The following is a 19585-nucleotide window of genomic DNA, read 5'->3' on the forward strand; positions in this document are numbered from 1 at the left end:
TAGTGTCTTAGGGCTGCTACAAAGGAAGGAAGGAATAAAAGAAAAGAAAAGAAAAAGGCTTAAAACAACAGAAAGTATTCTCTCACAGTAAGGGAAACTAACAGTTCACAATCAAGGTGTTGGCAGGACCATGCTCCCTCCAAAACTCTGCACAGAACCTCTCCTGCCCCTCGTAACTTCTGGTTGTGGGTGGCAGCCCGTGGGGCTTCTTGGCTTGCAGCTGCATCACTCCACCTGTCCCTCTGGTCACATGACACTTTCCTCTTAACAGGACACTGGGCATAATGCACTGAGGCCACCCTAATTCAGTATGACTACATCTCAACTAGATCACATCTGCAGACACCCTGCTTCCAAATCAGGCTGCATTCCCAGGTGCTGAGGCCTAGAACTGCTGCTGCTGCTAAGTCGCTTCAGTCATGTCCGACTCTGTGCGACCCCTTAGACGGCAGCCCACCAGGCTCTGCCATCCCTGGGATTCTCCAGGCAAGAATACTGGAGTGGGCTGCCATTTCCTTCTCCAATGCATGAAAGTGAAAAGTGAAAGTCACGTCACTCAGCCGTGTCCGAGTCCTCCGGACCCCATGGACTGCAGCCCACCAGGCTCCTCTGCCTATGGGATTTTCCAGGCAAGAGTACTGGAGTGGGTTGCCATTGCCTTCTCCGCTAGAACTTCTAGTAGAACACAATTCAACCTACGACAATGGTCTATTAGATGACTGCATTATGGGGATGTTAAAATCCCCGAATTCGATTTGACGGTACTGTGGGTGTATAAGAAAATGTCCTTGCTTTAAGGAATACACACTGTAGTACTTAAGGGTGATGAGAATGACGTTTGCAAGTAACTTTCAAGGTGGAGGTGGGTGTGGGGAGGATACCCACACACATATACAAGGAGGGAATGACAAAACCAAATGTGGCAAAAGTTGTGTGTTGTGCTTAGTCGCTCAGTTGTGTCCGACACCCTGTGACCCTATGGACTATAGCCCGCCAGGCTCCTCTGTCCATGGGATTCTCCAGGCAAGAATACCGGAGTGGGTTGCCATGCCCTCCTCCAGAGGAATCTTCCTGACCCAGGGATTCAACATGTCTCCTGCATTGCAGGCGGATTCTTTACTGACTGAGGCAAAATGTTAGCAACTGGTCTATCTGGGTGAGGGAGCTCGAGGAATTCTTTGCACTATTTTTGCAACTCTTCCGTAACTTTGAAATTATTTCCAAATAACAAGTTTTTCTAAAACCACACATGAAATAATACCTATGAATAAGCTTAACAAAAAAATGTTTGGAGTCTATATTAAGAAAATAAAACTCTGTGGGATATAAAGAACCTTAATAAATGGAACCATGCCACTTATTTTTAGATAGTAAAATCCATTATTATGATGTCCATTCTTCCCTAAATAAATCTAAATAATTAACAGTATCTACATAAAAATCACCATGTTCATATGAAGAAGCAGATGCATAAGAACAGCTGAGAAATTTTTAAAAAGAGAAAAAATGAGGAAACGTGTCCCACTAGTAACCACAACCTCATGGTTCAGAGAATAGACTCTGGAGTTGGAAAGCTGGTGGCCATCCTAGATTGTAACTTGAATAAACATAACTTCTCAAAGCCTGTTTCTTCACCTGCAAAAATAAAGATATTGAGAATACGTAACTCAGTTGCTTGCTCTGGTAGCACATTCGCTAAGATGTGAACCAGAGAAGACGGACATAGCCCCCATGCAAGGACAGGCATGTTTATGAGGGGCTTAGGGCTTCAGAGATTTAAAGGGAAGAAAAAAGAAAGAAAGAAAATCCTTTCATTAAACAAAACAGCTACACGTCAGAACATTTAAGGCAGATTTTCAAAAGAAAAAAAGAGTACCTAATTCAGGGTTTTGTAAGAAACAATCAGGTAAAATATGTTAAAGTATTTGCTGCTGTGACGGACACACGTGTAAATACTCGATAATTAGCTGCTGCTCCTGCTGCTGTTATCAAGGTCACAATCACCCTCATCATCCAGCTGTGTGTTACTGGTCAAGGACCAAACACGTAAATATCCAGAAAACAAACAGTGCCCTCAAACAAGCCTGAGAGTTAAGAACTTGTAAAAGCTAAAGGTGGCATCCTGAATCAGTGGGAAAAGGAAGAGTTAACAAACAGCTGGGGTGTTCCATCATCTGATGAAGAGAAGAACTGGAGTCTTATCTCACAACACAGACAAATTTCAAGTAAAAAGCTAGATTATTTGCGATATAAACCAAAACAAAAACCTATAAATAGAATTTTTAAAATGATTGTCAGTTGCGGAAAGTATTCTTAGAATACAAAATCCAGAAGTTACAAAAGGAAAATTATTTGTAATAACTTTTTAAGATTAAAGAAAAATATCAGACAAAATAAAGACAAGCAGAGATTTGAGAGAAGTGTTTGCAACATGAAAGATTAATATCCATAGTATATGAACAGCCTGTAAAAATCTATCAGAAAAAGACATCCCAAGAGCAAAATTGGCAAAGGTTAGGAGCAAGCAGTTTACTACCTGGAAAAATGCACAGTAGCCTTCGACTGAAAAAGCAAATAAAAATTGTTCACATACATAGCTAACAGCTCAAAGCCTGTTTCTTCACCTGCAAAAATAAAGATACTGAGAATACGTAACTTTTAAAGAAAAAATAAACTGGAGTATATGAGCATGGGTGTCTGTGAACATTATGGGACAAACACCCATGCTCATATACTCCAATTTATTTTTTCTCTAAAAAACAAAACCCAGAATACATAAAAAGAGCTTTAAGCGTGTTAATATCCCTGACTCTGAATATCATCAAAAAGATAAAGCAAAGTTTATAGCGACATTAGAAGATTTAATTGCAGAATGGGGAAAATAAAATAGACAGAAAAAAAAAATGTGGAAAAGGAATCACTGGCCCTTGCCTTTAGAAGGAAACGAAGCTTTATCAGGTCGGACCACTCACCAACACAGGAAAAGTACTACTGACAGATGACCCCGAGTGAGTATTCCTGCAAACTCCAAAGAGGTGGGTAAAGGATTTCATAAAGCGCTGCTGGACAACTGTTAAAGGTTACTTGTATTAATACTTTGTATTAATAACATTCCAGTTGTTTATAAGTGGTAACTGTTTAATAAACTGACAGAATTCTGTCCAGATTCAAAGGCAACTTTCAGTGTCTGCATTTATTAAAATTCACCTTTTAAGACGCCATTTAATTACCTTTTTTTTTTTTTTGAGATGTTTGTCTCCATGATTTCTATTACTGGTGGGGTCCTGAGAGTATCAGAAATGTCTTTCAGAACCTTCCAATGGATTCTGAGACCTAAAAGCCTGACATCAGTTAAAGCTAGATGCCCTCTTACTATCTCCTAACTAGTTTTTTACACTTTTTTACTAGCTTTTCCACTAAATAATATCCTCTTGTTACAGAAGTTAGGAGATTAAAAAGAAGACATGTCAGCTCTTTTTTACTACCTATTATTTCAACTTTCTTAAACTGTAGATCTGTGGTTTCTTTCTTACTTCTGGCTGTGGATTTATCTCTGAGAGTTGTCTATGCTTTCAGATTTTCCATCTTGTAAGCATCAATCATCCTAAAAGTCCTACTCATCCTCTGATAATATCCTAAGAGGTTCTTGACCCTCTCTTCAACTTGACTTTTATTACAAGCTCCTCCTTCTGACTTAAGTTCTATTCACTTAAAGAAAATTCAAAATCAAAATTATTAAGCCCCAGGAGAAGTGGCTTAAGGCAGTGGCGGGCGGGGGGGGGGGGGGGGGGGGGGGGGGGGGAAAGTGTGCCTTGAGATTGGGGGAAGGGGAGGTTTTAGCTCCATTGTAATTTCCACGTACCACTCCCCCCACCAAATTCTCTGATACAGCTAATTACTATCTTATCTCAATCACTAAAAGTGTTATATAAATGTAGATGAAAAGTCCCGTTCTGTTCTGATCCCCTCCCCTCCCAGAGTGTTTCCCAAACTTTTCACATAAAAAAGTCTAGGGCATTTTTAGAGTTTTCATTACTTTAGGTGGTAAACTGCCCATTAGAGACTTACACTATCATTATTAGTTCGCTTCTGTACTCAAATACTGTTGCCTGAATTAAGATACCATCTATGTCCACATCTTTCAAATAAATATTCTAACCCTGTTTACACAACTAAATCGTACAGTTTCAGGCAACTGCTAGGTTACTTCCTGTCCCCTACCAAGGCAGGGCCTGCAACTTCTCCACTAAAAATCTCACCTCCCTTTCTGTGGTGCGACTTTGGCACTGGGAGGTTAAGCGCCCTGCCAAGGAGTATTCGTCTCAGCCCTCCTTTCAACCAAGCACACGCATAGGATGCCATCAGTGCGAGGGAAATGACAAGTGCGGAGTCCTAAAGGGCATGACTGCCAGAGACACAGCTCGGGACTCCCCTGGGGGCTCAGACGGTACAGACTCTGCCTGCAGTGCAGGAGGCCCAGGTTCCACCCCTGGGTCGGGAAGATCCCTGGAGAAGGGAATGGCTACCCTATCCAGTATTCTTGCCTGGAGAATTCCATGGACAGAGGAGCCTGGCGGGCTACAGACCATGGACTCTCAGAGAGTCAGACACAACTGAAAAAAAAAAAAAAGCTAGGGACTATGATATAAAGAAAAGCCCACTTACTAAAAGTACTTTTCTCACCTCTCCTTAACATTTACATGTCGCTGCTAAATCAAATCTCAGCTTCTCCGTCAGACTCAAGCAGAATGTTTATTTGAATTCATCCTGAGCATCAATGCCATTGTTTAGTACTGGGCCTGCCACTGCAAGGAACCCTGAGGTTACCACATGAGTTTTCTGCAAGGAGCTGGCTGCTGACACTGCTTTCTCCCATGCCCATGCTAGACAAACACTGTCGGCAAACTGTTGCACTCCCCCCCATTAAAAAATACATATTTAACATGTGTCTACTATGTGTTATTGTTCTAGATACATGGGATAACTTTAGTAAACAAAATCAAGATCCCTGCCCTCGTGGAGCTTACATTCTAGTGGCAGCCATTCCAAGCATTTAGAGTTGGCACAGTTTTTTGCTGTTTGGCTGTGCTGCCTGGCATGCAGGGAGGCCAGTTCCCAACCAGGGACAGAACCTCTGCTCCTGCAGTGGGAGCACGGACATGTAACCACAGCATCATCAGGGATGTCCCTGGCACAACATGGTAAAACCTACCTGCTAACCCTCATGGAGACTCGATATGCACAGGCAGTGACGGAAAACTGCTGGTGGTACTGTACTGCAGATATCCTATGTGGGATAATAATGCTACAACATCAAGCTGTATTCCCACAGAAAACAGTGCTCCAGCTTACTAGTGAAGATAAAGGGCACATTCTTAGATGAGTTACTGAAAGAAAGAAAAGGAAGCCAAGGTGGTGAAGGAATCATTGCCAATGGGACTGGACACAGTGGCCAAAGAGTAGCAAACAAAATTTCCATTCAGAGCTTGAGATGAGACCCTTCATCCAGAGAGCGAGGAATTCATGGAACAATAAGATTGAAAGGAACGAGCCAGTATGGAAGAATCCTACTGGATTTCCTCCAGAAGGAAGTGCAGCTGTGAAGGCTAGTGAGTCTGCACCAAGGTTCAGGAAATCACCGTCCTCCCCACGGAGCAAACCAGAAACTTTATTCTCTTTCTGAAGCATGGGCCTGAAACGTGATGCGGACCATGTAGATAAGACAGAGCTTTCAGTTATTTCCACCAATTTATCTAGGAATAAATCATGTACTCAGTAGAAAAGAAGGCAATACTGTACAGCTTGATCCAGCTTTGGAGTTGGAAAACTGATATGAGCATAAACTATAGACATATATATGGGGGAGGGGTGCTGACTTTATACATACAGACTATATATACATTTTACAAACCCAAACTTACAAAAGAACAGCATTTACTACAGTTGAGTTAGAGTAGTAACCTATTTCTGCATGCTTCTTTGTTCTTTTGATTAATAAATTTGAAAAAAATTATTTAATTGAAAAAAATTTTAAATGTAATTCTTTTCTTTAGCCACACTGTATGGCTTGTGAGAAGCTTATGAGATCTTAGTTCCCTAACCAGGGATTGATTCTGGGCCCTCGTTTCTAACCACTGGACAGCCAGGGAATTCCTTGATGAATTAAATTTAGATAGGAAAAAAAAAACTTGATTGGAAAAACATGTGAACACTGTCTCTCTGCTAATCTGGGCTGTACATCTTGTTTCATAAAAAAGATAAAGAATGCTTTGGAATTAATATATTAATTTTCCATGACAAACCCAAACTTGTAAAAGGAAAGCATTTGCTACAGTCTAGTGTAATAAGCCATCTTTTTCAGCTCATATAATATCTGACCTTGACATCTATTATGAAACATGCACCACAAAGCTGCTTTCATTAAAAAGAAAAGTCTAGGTGTTGCAAATTCTCAGCCCCAATACAAATGCACAGTTTAAAGAAGAAGGAAAAAGATAAGAAATCCCCCTTTCCACCGCTGCTCCTTAACCCTAAGGCAGGCGGCTCGTAAGAAATACTCTTGCTGTCAGTCATTCAGGCACATCAACTAGTCACGTGACCTCAGCAAATTACATATCCTTGTTGATCCTCAGTTTTCCTTTGTGTGTAATGCAAGTCTATCCTACACATGATTCTTCTGTGTTTTTGGAAAGGCATTTCAAAGATTTAAGTTAAACATAATAATGTATAGCAAAGCATATGTCATAAAACAGGTTTTATTCCTTCCTTACCCAATGCCTAAGAGGAGGAGTGAACGGGCGTGAGACAGATAAAAGGACGTGAAAAAGAAATCACAGACTCTGCATTATGTCCACTGCCCAATTTTCCCTTCTGCTTTCCTCATTTTTGTTTCTCACTCTCAGTCTTTTGACCTGCTTCCATTTCTCACACTGTCCTACAGAGTTGGAGCAGGAGGCAAGCTTCAGTACAAGCGGGCGGGAAGAACTAGGGAAGCTCCTGTCCTTATATCAAGCTTAGAGTCCTTGTGTCCTAATATGGAGCTCACAGCAGTGATTATTTTAAATAGTGAAAAGCAGGGAAGGTGGGGAGGGAGGGTGGCTGGCAGAAACACACGTTCATCCACTGTATGATCAGAGCATTTGGTAGGCCAGGTATTTCCTGTGTTCATGGATCCTGGTGAATTAAAAAAACCAAACCAAACCTGAAATCAATCAGAACGTATTTACCAACGAAACACTGTCACATCTAACGGGCTGCCCAGAATCTAAGCAAAAAGACAAACACTACAGAAAAGAACTTTTTCCGGGAAAAATATTTTTACTTTCAACCTTACAATTGTAGCTTCCTTTCTTTTCCTTCCTTCTCTTTCTTTCTATTCAATACTCTGCAATCCTTAAAAAGCTAAACATTTTCAAATGCCCACGGCTTGTTCTAAACATTAATTACACATATTAAAGAAAAATATCCAAAACAATTAGTCTGCCCTTTTGTCAATTAAAAAAGTAAATTCGTTTTAACGCTTTTGGCTCTTTTCCTGACACAATGGGGCAAAGCTGTCATCCAGTCTTGACTGTTAACTGACATCACAACTATGAGCTTCAATGAATCAGTAAGTCCTTACTTTTCTATCTTTACTGCAAAATAAATCCGAAAAAAATTTTAAGAGCCTTGCTTTCAAATGTGTTTTTTTCCTAGTAAAACTTATACATAGGTGTTGGGGAGCCTGTGTTTGTGAGTCACTAATACCTGTAAAGAACTAACATCTAGAAAAACATCAACTCAAGCCTTCCTGCCTAAAGAATTCAATCAGTTTACTGGAATCTAAATCTATGCAAAGAAAAGTTTCAGATGTATTACATCCTAATACCATCAAAAATCAGAGAAGTATTCTAACGGATTATCACACTAAGACCAATCTAAAAAATTCATTAACAGCCTCCTAATTATAGCCAGCTCCACCCAACTGTGAATTCCTAGAAGGCAGTAGTCATGCTGCCATCATTTTCATAACATCAAAACTGGCACTGTATTTGCTGCATCATAGGTTTAATAAATGCCCACTTATTGAATGGAATACACTGCATTTGCTTGAGGAAGTCCAGTGTTAAGTCCATGGGTCAATTTTTTACCCTAACTTTTATTTATCTGATATCTAATCGGATCTCAAATTTTAGACTCTAAAGCACTTTCTTAACATTTCAATCAATATAAAAAACTTTAACTGTAGTAGAGTCACGTAAGGCTGTTAGAAAACATGTGGGCGAACTATACCCCCATTTCAAATGATGAGACTGAGGCCTATAGAGTTCACCAAATTGACCAAGACCACATAACTTAGTGACTAAGAATCCACTTGCCAATGCAGGAGATGCGGGTTCGATCCCTAGGTTGGAAAGATCCCCTGGACAAGGAAATGACAACCCACTCCAGTGTTCTTGCCTGGAGAATCCCATGAACAGAGGAGCCTGGCAGGCTGCAGTCCATGGGGTTGCAAAAGAGTCAGACATGACTGAGTGACCAACAAACACAGCTCTTCCCTGTCAGAAGTGGAGTTAAAATCCAGGTGGTCTTCCACCTTTTAGTCCTGTCCTTATTACACTATGTTACCTTCTCTGCTCTTTTTCAAATGCTTGACTGCTTTTATTTTAAAAGTATCCGTAAGGTGGACAATATCAATACTAATTGTATTGGAATAAATGTAACAAATCCATTGGAGAAGGGAATGGCAACCCACTCCAGTATTCTTGCCTGGAGAATTCCATGGACAGAGAAGCCTGGCGGGCTAGAGTCTGTGGGGTCGCAAAGAGAAGGACACGACTGAGCGACCAACACACACAAGAAATCAATAAACTTGCCATGGAACAGTTTTGAGTATTAACTTATGCAGCAAAAGCCACTGATATCCAAATTTCTACTTAATGCTAAGAAACTGAAAGTTGCATTAAAAAAACTCGAGAAGTAACGATCTCCTGTAATCAGTTTAGATCAACACATTGTTAGGAACAGAGGCTGAAACTGGACAATCTTTAAATTTCAGGGGTCAGTCTTCTCCTCCCAGTACTTCCTGTCTCCACCCCCATCAATAATTCAGCAGACATACCCTATGACCTATGCATTCTTTCACAAGCTACATCAAGAAAATGAAGACTTCTTCATCGTTTTGTCCTTGGAATATATGAATATTCAGTCATAATTATAAAACTGACTGTCACTGAGAGTACACCAAGTGTATTTTTTTTACAATCTAAGATCTTGGTTTTCAACATTCATTAAAATAGTAAAAAAATAAAATAAAATAAAAAAATAACAAACTAGAAATTAGTATAACTTCAAACAACAAAGTTTCCAGTTTATATTACAAATATCAAAATGACCTTTAAGTTCACATTTAAAGTTGAAACTTTTTAAACAGTTTTATAAAAATGATTTTCTAGGCCAAAACTTTGAGGGTTAAAAATCTAAAGAACTTGTTTTAACATTAGCTTCTAAAAAACCATTAAGCTACTTTTGCAAAATTTTAGTACAGGTATACCTTAAAAACATGTGTGGATAAAGCCTGTGCATATAAACTCATATAAATATACACTGAACCACATCCCTGTATACAATTAAAAATTTATTAAGGATTTATTCTTCTAGGGACTGATCTCAAAGATTCACGTCAAACAGTTGCGTGCCACAGGTCAAGCACATCACGGTCATGAGAAGAAATAATTTGAAAGGAAGGAGAACTATGCTTTGATACCAGGGTTCTATGGGAGCACAGAGAGTGGGGGTCAACACACCAGTGTCTTGTAGAGTATGTGCCACAATAACAATGTCAAGCGTACAGTCTTCGGCATGTCTTCCCTCCTTCTGGCTACGTAAGTTTGAGAGCTACTTCTCCCAACACTCTTTATCCCCTACCCCAAATTGACCAAATCTTGAACCACTAAATTGGAAAACCTGAACTAGCAAGGGGAACTACCTAGATCTTCCAATGGTATGGTAAAGAGGGACTTCCTTGGTGGCCGGAGACAAGGGTTCGATCCCTGGGTGGAGCAGACCCTCTGGAAAAGGAAATGGCAACCCACTCCAGTATTTCTGCATGGGAAACCCCATGGACAGAGGAGCCTGGAGGGCTACAGAGGGGTCGCAAAGAGTCGGACACGACTGCACAACTGAACAACAACAGTAAAAGAGGACAAGATGTCGCTGCTCTCTGCTTGGCGTAATCATAAACGGAGAAACATTTCAGAACCTGCAACAATTTGCCTGCAGCATCTTCCAGGCTGGGGCTTGCCATATACAGCTGATGCTGCGTTTGCTGATGTCCCATCTTCTCATACCCCAAGAACAAAGGAGGAACAACAGGAAAAATAATCTGGGGTTCCTACTTGCCAAACTCAAGCAGTCACAGGGGAGATGCCCTGTGCAGCTAGCTCTAGAAATAATCCCTCTTGAAGGTCTTCCACTTCCTGGAAGAAAAGCTGAGAGTCCAAAGAACCTGTGTATCAGCTCTGACACCCACCAAACAACAGAAACAGCAGCAGCGCTTCCAAGAGACACAGCTAAAGCAGCAGAGCATGTGGTTCACATACGCTTCAGAGAAGCTGAAATCACATCTATACTCAAATAAGGGGCACTGCAGGGCACTGCTATGGTGGGGGGGTGGGAAAGCACGGCTCAGTCCATCAGTAACCTCACTGTACGTTATCCTGTACTCTCAACTTACAGGATTCCCTCTCTGCCCTGGAGGGAAGTTCAAGATCTTAAAGAATTACACCAGGTAAACCGAAGCCAGAGCAGGAGGTGTTGCTATCAAGTCTGCTAGTTCCAAGACAACAGTGGTGCGGCTGCAGCCAACGATTCCTTGGCACACGGACGTGTTAAAATGAAACTGGCAGCGGCACCGGCTCTTCTCTTTCACCCTCTGCTGTTACTATAGCTTCTTTTGCTAAATCTGCCTCTGAGTTTAGACAGGAGCTGGATGGTTCATAATCACCCAGCAGCTGCAGCTGAGCAATAGGCAGCCTAATTGTGGCGCTGGAGCAGCTGAGAGGAAGAAAAGAGAGACATACCCCACCGCAGCCACACACAAGACGGCCGCACACACTACCAACCAGATACCAAGATACTTTAAGAGGAACAGATGACTTCCTTTAAAGAAAAGCAGTTGCATCTCGCTAGAGGAACTTGCATTTGTGTTATAGACCTGTTTAAACGTGAACTGAAGGTGACCTAAGCCATGTAGCGTTCTGAACAATGGAAGATCTTAACTAAAACTTCCTGTAAATATTTCACACAACAAAGCCAGCGCCACAAACATCACCATTATAACATAACTGAAAGTTCCTGTGATGTAAGAATGTGGCACAGACATGATCTCTTCAACTCTGCTTTACAGCAAGGCCAAGAAACAACACGGCAACTACGGCAACCCATTCCATAGAGCAAGTAAAGCACAAGGCAACGATTCACAGCATTTCAGAAACTCCAGTGTCATACTGTCACCTGAAACAAAACACTATCTCTTCAGATGCTGTTCGGCACATCTTCATGAAGTCTGAGTAAACGAAAACTTATTTTAAGCTGATAATTTTAAGATATCCTTAAGAATATCAGAATGCAGGCTGAAATGACTGATCTGAAGGATTACTGTTCCAGAAAACTGAAAATGGATGAAAAGACCTATTGCCTTGATGCCAAAGTTAAATTTTGAGTCTTAATTATGTTACCATAACTTGCTGAAAAATAGGGTATACGTTATATCTGATGACAGAACAGTGTCCACTAGTTTAAAAACATTACTCTGATTACCTACTATTTGTCATGTACAACATGCAAAACTGAAAAGGATTTAAAGTTAAATCTGGTGTCTTGTCTCAAAATATTAACGTAATTAACATGTTATTTACATGTGGAAGTAGTTACAACACCTGCTGGTTATCTGCCAGTTACCATTTAATAGGTCTAACCTGTTTGCAAATGTGCAACCCAAGCAGTGTTCTAAAGTCATCAAATATTGAGTTCTTCCATGAAGTCCTTTATAAAGCACATTACACATGGGCTTCTTTAAAAAGGAAGAAAAAAAAGTTTCACAAAGACTAAGACACAGATTCAGAAAAGCGATCATGCCTTAATGAACTAAACGCTTGCGACACCCTTGTAACCACCACCAGGTAAAAGAACACTCCAGGAGCCAGGTACCAGTCAGTTTCCTCCCTCTTTGCCAATCTTGGTACTTCTCTAGAAATCACTTCCTTGCAGGTTTTTAAAAAAAATACATAGTTTTATCACCTAAGTTTGCATTCCAAGTCACCAGACCTTGTACTGCTCTTTAAACATTTTTGATATTAGGCTGCTTTTTTTTTTTTAAACTATAATGCTAATAGGAACTAACAATAAGCCCTGTCTATGTTAAAGAGATTCACTAGATTAAGACCTAAATGCATACATAGAGAAAAATTACATTAATTATTTACTGCCTAAAGAGATGCAAAACTGAACTCTATTATATAAACAAGTCATGTGTCAGTAATGTTTCATTTACACCAGTTCACTGCTATTCTTTTAAAATATTTATTTTAACAGAACATATCATGAAGATTTGCACATTGATTTTTCAGCTTGAGCATCTGATTTATAAAAAACAACTTGAGCCATGTATTAATATTACACTTCAGCCATAAGACAAATTCCACCTATCCCATAAGATAGGTCAAAGCTGTAATTTCACTTTCGATTAAACAGAAAGGAGTCAATTTTGTGGTTTATGAAGTCAGCAAAAACATACTGCAAAATTAAAGCTATTATAACATTATGGTGGTTACAGCAGAGTATGTATTTTAAGAGCCCTTTTATATTTTATCCTGGAAACGTGGATATGAACTGTCCTGTATTTAGATTCAGGGCAGTCATTTTTTTTTTTTTTTCAAATTTAGGACCCAATGAATTGTCATCTAACATTCAAAATCTCCACTGAAGTTTAGCTAATATCAAAAAATTAAAATACAATTAAATGTCCTTTTCTTAAAGGGTCAACTATGGCAGGGGTCTAATACATTAGTAAAACAGAAAAAAATATAAATATTGAAATACAACTTTCTCACAGAATAGATGAAAAACCATACTTAATGCATACAAGACCCTCGGCTTGTAATACATTACCTGTCCATTCAAAGTGTTTCCTGTCCACTGTGTGCTAACCATTGTACTAGTTAAGAATTAAATTTACCATTTTGCCTTAAATGCCTATAGTCACATGTATGTATTAGTAATATTTTCCTTAGCGTGTAGTTTTAGCTACAGATAACATAACAGGATGGCTTAAACACACTTAGAACTGTCAAGATAACTTTGCCACTGCATTCCTGCAGCTGCAATGCACGAATATACCACAATCACATATATGTGTACGTGACATCACCTATGTGCACGCACGTACCAGTGGGAACACACACACATAATAAATGGCATGTACATAAAGTTTGATCCCAGTGGAGACTCAACTTTTCATTTCTCTAACAACTTACAAAGCGTTAGGCTGTGTGTCAGGCCGTGCCTGTTTTAATTAATTAAGCAGAAAGTAACTCTACCCAATCCGAACCGCCTAGGGTCCCACCCACTACAAAACAAAATCAGTCCCTAAGTCGGACTTGATTTTCGAAGAGCTTCTTAAAACAACGCTGCCCCATGCCCAATAGAGCGAAAGCTGGAAGCAATTACCAAAAAGAAAAACACACATTAAAACAAGATTTTCTATAACACATGCGGACAGAGAACCGAACCAAGGGGGGAGGCGGAGCGGCAGAACGGCTGTAAAAGTGCACGCTGAAAACGGCATATTTCCCAACCCCCAACCCAAAACAAAGGAAAACTTTAACATGTTGCGGTTTTCAATCAAACCAAGGGCAGCCGGAGGCTCCCCGCGCCCCACCCCCGCCCGCACTCCCGGCACAGATGCCGTGGGCGCAGCCGACCCGCGGACCCGCGACCCCGGGCCGGGAAGGGCCGCTGCCCCCGCCTCCCACTTCAGCCCGAAGGAGTCCCGCCGCCCCCTCGCCGGGCGGCCCGCCAACCTTACAGACGTGGGTGCGGGACTCCCGCCGCTCCGGGGACCTTAGGTCGGACCTGGGCGGGACCGGGAAGGACTGGACGGGGCGGAGACCGAGCAGGGGGCGAGCAGGTAGCGCCGGGAAGGAGACACGCCCGCCGGGCCGGCCGGGTCGGGGGAGGGGAGAAGTTTCCCCTGAACTTCCCGACTCGGAGCGGCGGGGGCGGGAGCGGCGGCGCCGGGCCTAGCGCTGCGGGGCCGGGGTCGGCCGCCTCCGCCCGCGGGGACCCCGCCGGCTCCTTACCTGCGCTCCGGCCGCGCTCGCATGAGTCGCCGCAGCAGCGGGGAAGGGTGGCGGGGAGGGGACAGCGGGCGGAGACCAGGCCCGCGGCGCCCGCTCCCGTCCTCCACCTCCTCGTCCCGGGCGCCGGACGGCAGCGACGACGGCACAGCCGGCCTCGGGCTCTCCACTTGAGGAGGAGGGAATTCCCGGGCTCCGCACCCCGCGGCCTCACGCTCCACCTTCTCCCCGCGCGGGGCCCGCCCTCACTCCCGGCCCCGCCCCCCGTGCCGGCCCGGGGGGCGGGGGCTACCTGCGCGCGCGGTCACCGGCTCACCGGAACTCGCGCCGCGCCCGACCCGGCTCCGGCGAACCCGCCTTCCGGCGCCGCTGTCGCCGCCGCCGCCGCCGCGCGCGCCCCCTCGGGGGGCGGGCCGCCCTTCCAGCGGTCGCCGTCTGCGGGGAGACCGAGTCGCTAATCGCGACCCAACATGGCGGCGGGGCCCGGGGCGGCTTCCCAAGGCGGCGCAGGCTGAGGGGGCGTGAGGAGGCGGCTTTTCTCCACGCGGAGAGCAGGCCCACAGCGCCCCCTCCCAGCTCGCGGACCCCGCGAGATGGAGTGGGCTGCCCGCCCCCTCGCTTTCTCGCGTCCCTTCGCCCCGCTGTGTAGTGCCGAGGGCTTTGTTTTCGTGGGGGAGGACCGGGGAGTTTGGGGGGCTGGCTCTTGGCTCCTCAGGACTAGGTTTCCGCACCCTTTGTCGCGGGTAGTAAAATCTCAGTCGCGCCGCCTGAGCCAAGGGGGCGTTCCTAACACCCTCATCACCCGCCTGATCGCCGTCCAAAAACGCTCGCGTCTGGCCGCCTTCCGACCCGGGGATCCTGTCCCAGCCCCGGGAGCTTCCTGTTGACAGTAGGTCGAACCAGCCTTGCCGGGAGAGGGGACCGAAGCTGAGTTCTGTTGGCGACTCCCCCGGTAATGGTGGTTTGGGCTTATCTTGGGACCGCGTATTCTTAGGCGAGGCTGGCGATGTCCCAACGGAGGAACTGCGGGGCCGGGGGACGCTGGAGCCGGCGGCAGGTATTACTGCCCCATTTGACAGCTGTGGAAACTGAGGCTGCCACGCCAACGAAGGCAGAGCACCCACCAACTAGACTCCTATATTTTGCAGCCGGTTGCTAGACGGAAAGGGGAGAGTGTCCAGAAGGACCTGGAATTCTAAAACGTGGGCCAGTGTCAGAAGGGGCTGAATATTGAGTCTCTTCTGCTGAAATCACTGCCCTGTCAGACTCGTAGGTTAACTTCCTCTTCGTATTTCCTCTTTGGTGGGGTTATCAGAACTACTAATGTTGGGACTGTTGGTTTCCTTTGTGGTTTTTAGCGAAATTCAGAATCATCTTTGACAAATACAAAACGATACAATCATGTGTCAGTATTCTGGTATTCTAGGAATTTAGGAAATTCTATATAAGGGTATGAAAAAAATGTTTTTTCTGCTCACTAGATGAACCATAGATAGGCTTAGAAAAAAAAAAAAAAGATAGGCTTAGGCATTTACAGTAACTAAAAGGTATACATAATATGGTGCTTTAATAGATTTAGCTACCAAAACCTCATTTGCTCTTGAGTGTCATGGGCATTAAAAATTTCATGTTGGTTCACCAACCATGGTGGTCCACTGGTTAAGATTCTGCACTTCCACTGCAGAAGGCAGGAGGTTCCATCCCTAATCCAGGATCTAAGAGCCTCCCTGCCTCCCTGTCTCTTGGTTTGTCCAAAATAAATAAATGAATGAATGAATAAACATGTCTTGAAACTTAACATTTAACTTTTTTTAACTAGAAAATAAATTCCTTGAACTGTTACTTTTCTAAACTTCTATACAAAATGGAAATTATATCTTTGTCCTAAACTCATCTTCAAAACAAAAACAAAAAAACCACCTCTCAACTTCATAAAATCAACTCTAAAATACTAGTTAAAATACACTAAAATCAATTCTACAATACTAAAGTCAACTCTATAAGGGGTGAGGTGGCTTTGAAAATATTCTGTATGGAGTTTTAAAGGTTGGGCGAGGGTGTCAAAATCCTACATGTTTCGTTACATTCACTTATCCATGTTTTCTTCTCTTATCCATTTTTATTTTATTTTTTGAAACCTCATTCCCTGTTTTTTCTTTTGGAATATTCATCTTAACATCAAGCTTCAGTCTGTAAATATTCTTGCACTTTTCAACCTTAAACTCAGAGGCTTATTTATTTCTAGGCATATTTAAAACAAATGGGACAGGACTTTTTTGGTGGTCCAGGGGTTAAGAATCCAACTGCCAATGCAGGGGACCCGGGTTCAGTCCCTGCTCCAGGAAAACCCCCACATGCTGTGGAGCAGCTAAGCCTGAGCGCCACAACTACTGAGGCGTAGGGCCCACGAGCTGTGCTAAGAGAAGCCACTGCAGAGGGAAGACTGCCTGTAAGGAAGAGAAGCTCCTGCTATCTGAAAGTGAAAGTTGCTCAGTCCTGTAGACTCTTTATGACCCCCATGGACTAAACAGCCCATGGAATTCTCCAGGCCAGAATACTGTAGTGGGTAGCCTTTCCCTTCTCCAGGGGATCTTCCTGGCCAAGGAAGATTAGACCTAGGGATTGAACCTAGGTCTCCTGCATTGCAGGCAGATTCTTTAACAGCTGAGCCACAAGGGAAGCCCCTACAACTAGAGAAATCTAGTTTCTGCTCCCTACAACTAGAGAAATACTGCACATAGCAACAAAGACCTAGCGCAGCTAAAAATAAATACACACACAGAAACAAAAAACAAACAGGACAAAGAACCTCAAGTCTCACTGAGTTTGGTTTAATAGAAGTTGCTTTCAAGTGATTTCTGTTCATTTGTGAAAAGGACAAATGAAGAAGCACAGCCTCCCACAGGGCAGGGAGATCTGCCATGCATTAACCTTATGGGTTAAGGGTTCAGGAGTCATAAGAAGCCCAAATCATGGGGTCCCTGCGTGAGTCTGTCAGACAAAGGGGAAAGCTTGAAATAAAAGAGTGAAATATGTTAAGTCCTTGCAAAAGTGAAACACAAAATTTAAGTTTATTAATACTTATAATTACTTGACTGATGTACAGTTTATAGTACATTTGGAGTTTAGCTAGGGCCACACCCTCTCACCCTGGAACATCTGATTCTGCCCGGAAATGGTTGTGTTTGGAATAAACCTTTCCTGCCTGCTGTCAATCATCTGCTGCTGCTGCCTCCATCACTCAGGCTGTGATGATAATCTTTTCCTGGTAACTAGAGAGCTTTGTATTCCTACAGGGGGTGCATGCACTGGTCTCTGCTCTTTATCCTCACTACCACCCCCTCCCCAAAAATGCCTTCCACCAGACTTGAAGTACCTGCCCAAAGCTTGGCACTCCTTAGGTCCACTCAGTGCCTCGGGTTATCTTCACCACCTCAGCCTTGCCTCCTCCACCTGGCCAATTAGGGCAAACATGAGGAGCCCTCTAAGCAAAGATTTGGAAAATCAAGCAAAAGGAAATTATTCATCCTTGAATATTAGGCTCATTGTGCCAAGCTCCGTGGAGAGGTGCCGAAACCCATCCATTTCTGATAGCTTTGTTGTTTCACAGACTGGTGTTCACCTAGGCAATTCATTGGATATGTAAGGACATCTCCTACAATGAATAGACGTAAGAAATGGCAGTCTTACATGAACTTCAGCAAATCCAACCCATCTTTTTGCCCTGTTTCATTGCTCTCTCCAGTGTCTAATTTCTTGACCACCTGGTCTGTGATCTTAGATTTCCATCCTGTGCCTGGTATGCCTCCCCAGCTCCAGGACTATTTTTTGGAAATCTAGTCTTTGCTGTTGGAATCTATTCTAGGGTCATCCTGGTTTATTTCTGTGACTTCAGTTCTTTCTAGTTCTCCTGCATTTTGGTCCCAGGCCTGTTTCATGTAGACAAGTCCCTACCAGCATCGGCAATCTTACCCCCACCCCCCCCACCCTGCACCACGTTGCCTATTCCTATATGTTTTATTTGGCTGCACGAGATGGCAAAAGATGGCACGAGATGGTTGGGGATTTTACTTCCCCAACCAGGGACTGAACTAGTGCCCCCTGCAGGGGAAGTGCAGAGTCTTAATCAATGGATCACCAGGGAAGCCCCTGCCTGTTCCTAGATATTGTTGTTTTTCTGTCACTGAGTTGTGTCTGACTCTTTGCAACCCCATGAACTACAGATTGTTGGGCCCCTCTGTCCTCCACTATCTCCCAGAGTTTGTTCAAATTCATATCCATTGAGTCAGTGATGCTATCTAACCATCTCATCCTCAGTCACCTCCTTTTTTGCCTTCCATCCTTCCCAGCATCAGGGTCTTTTCCAAGGAGCCGAAGAGTCAGCTCTTCGCATCAGGTGGCCAAAGTATTGGAGCTTCAGCTTCAGCATCAGTCCTTCCAATGAATATTCAGGGTTTATTTTCTTTAGTATTGCCTGTTCTGATCTCCTTGCAGTTCAAGAAACTCTCAAGAGTCTTCTCCATCACCACAATTCGAAAGCATCAGTTCTTCGGGGCTCAGTCTTTTTTATGGTTCAACTCTCACATCCATACATGACTACTGGAAAAAGCATAGCTTTGACTATACAGACCTTAGTTGGCAAAGTGATGTCTCTGCTTTTTAATATGATGTCTAGGATTGTCATAGCTTTTCTTCCAAGGAGCAAGCGTCTTTTGGTTTCATGGTTGCAGTCACTGTCTGCAGTGATTTTGGAGCCCAGGAAAATAAAATCTGCCACTGTTTGCACGTCTTCCCTTCTATTTCCCATGAAGTGATGGTATCAGATGCCATGATCTTACTTTTTTTAATGTTAAGTTTGAGTTTCAAGCCAACCAGCTTCAAAACTGCTATCATAGGACAGAGTGAGGAACCAGGTTGAGAGCTGGGAAGTCTGAGCTATGGCTAAGGTTCCTAGGTAATCTAGCCTTAGCCATACCTTCAGACTTTCCTGTCCTCAACTTGGCTCCTCACTCTGTCCTGTGACAACAGTTTCGAAGCTGGATGACACTTGGCATCGTCTCACATGCCTTCCACCTCACAGAGTACAGCAGACACACAGATTGCAGTGGACACCTTTTGAAGGTGTCTGTGGAACCCAAGGTCCTCTCCTCTGAGAACCCCACCTTTCCCAATAGCCGGTGTGTAGCCCTTTGGTCTGAGTACCCCAACTGTCAGGCTTTAGCTTGAAATTTGGAATTTGAAGGAAGTGA

At 43.4% G+C, this 19585-nt stretch overlaps 1 protein-coding gene across 2 annotated transcripts in view; it reads right to left on the minus strand.

The window, feature by feature from the left end:
- Positions 1-14921, minus strand: part of YES1 (YES proto-oncogene 1, Src family tyrosine kinase) — a 61433-nt gene extending 46512 nt beyond the window's left edge. The window contains exon 1 of one of the 2 annotated variants that reach the window (XM_043889092.1): positions 14653-14921. The gene's annotated coding sequence lies outside the window, so the exon portion shown is untranslated. Of the gene's footprint in view, positions 1-14339; positions 14571-14652 lie in introns of those variants that run through there. The other variant, XM_043889093.1, reaches the window with a different exon arrangement.
- Between the last annotated feature and the right edge of the window lie 4664 nt (positions 14922-19585).

This window comes from Cervus elaphus, chromosome 27, assembly GCF_910594005.1.
Source record: "Cervus elaphus chromosome 27, mCerEla1.1, whole genome shotgun sequence".
NCBI classification, from domain to species: domain Eukaryota; kingdom Metazoa; phylum Chordata; class Mammalia; order Artiodactyla; family Cervidae; genus Cervus; species Cervus elaphus.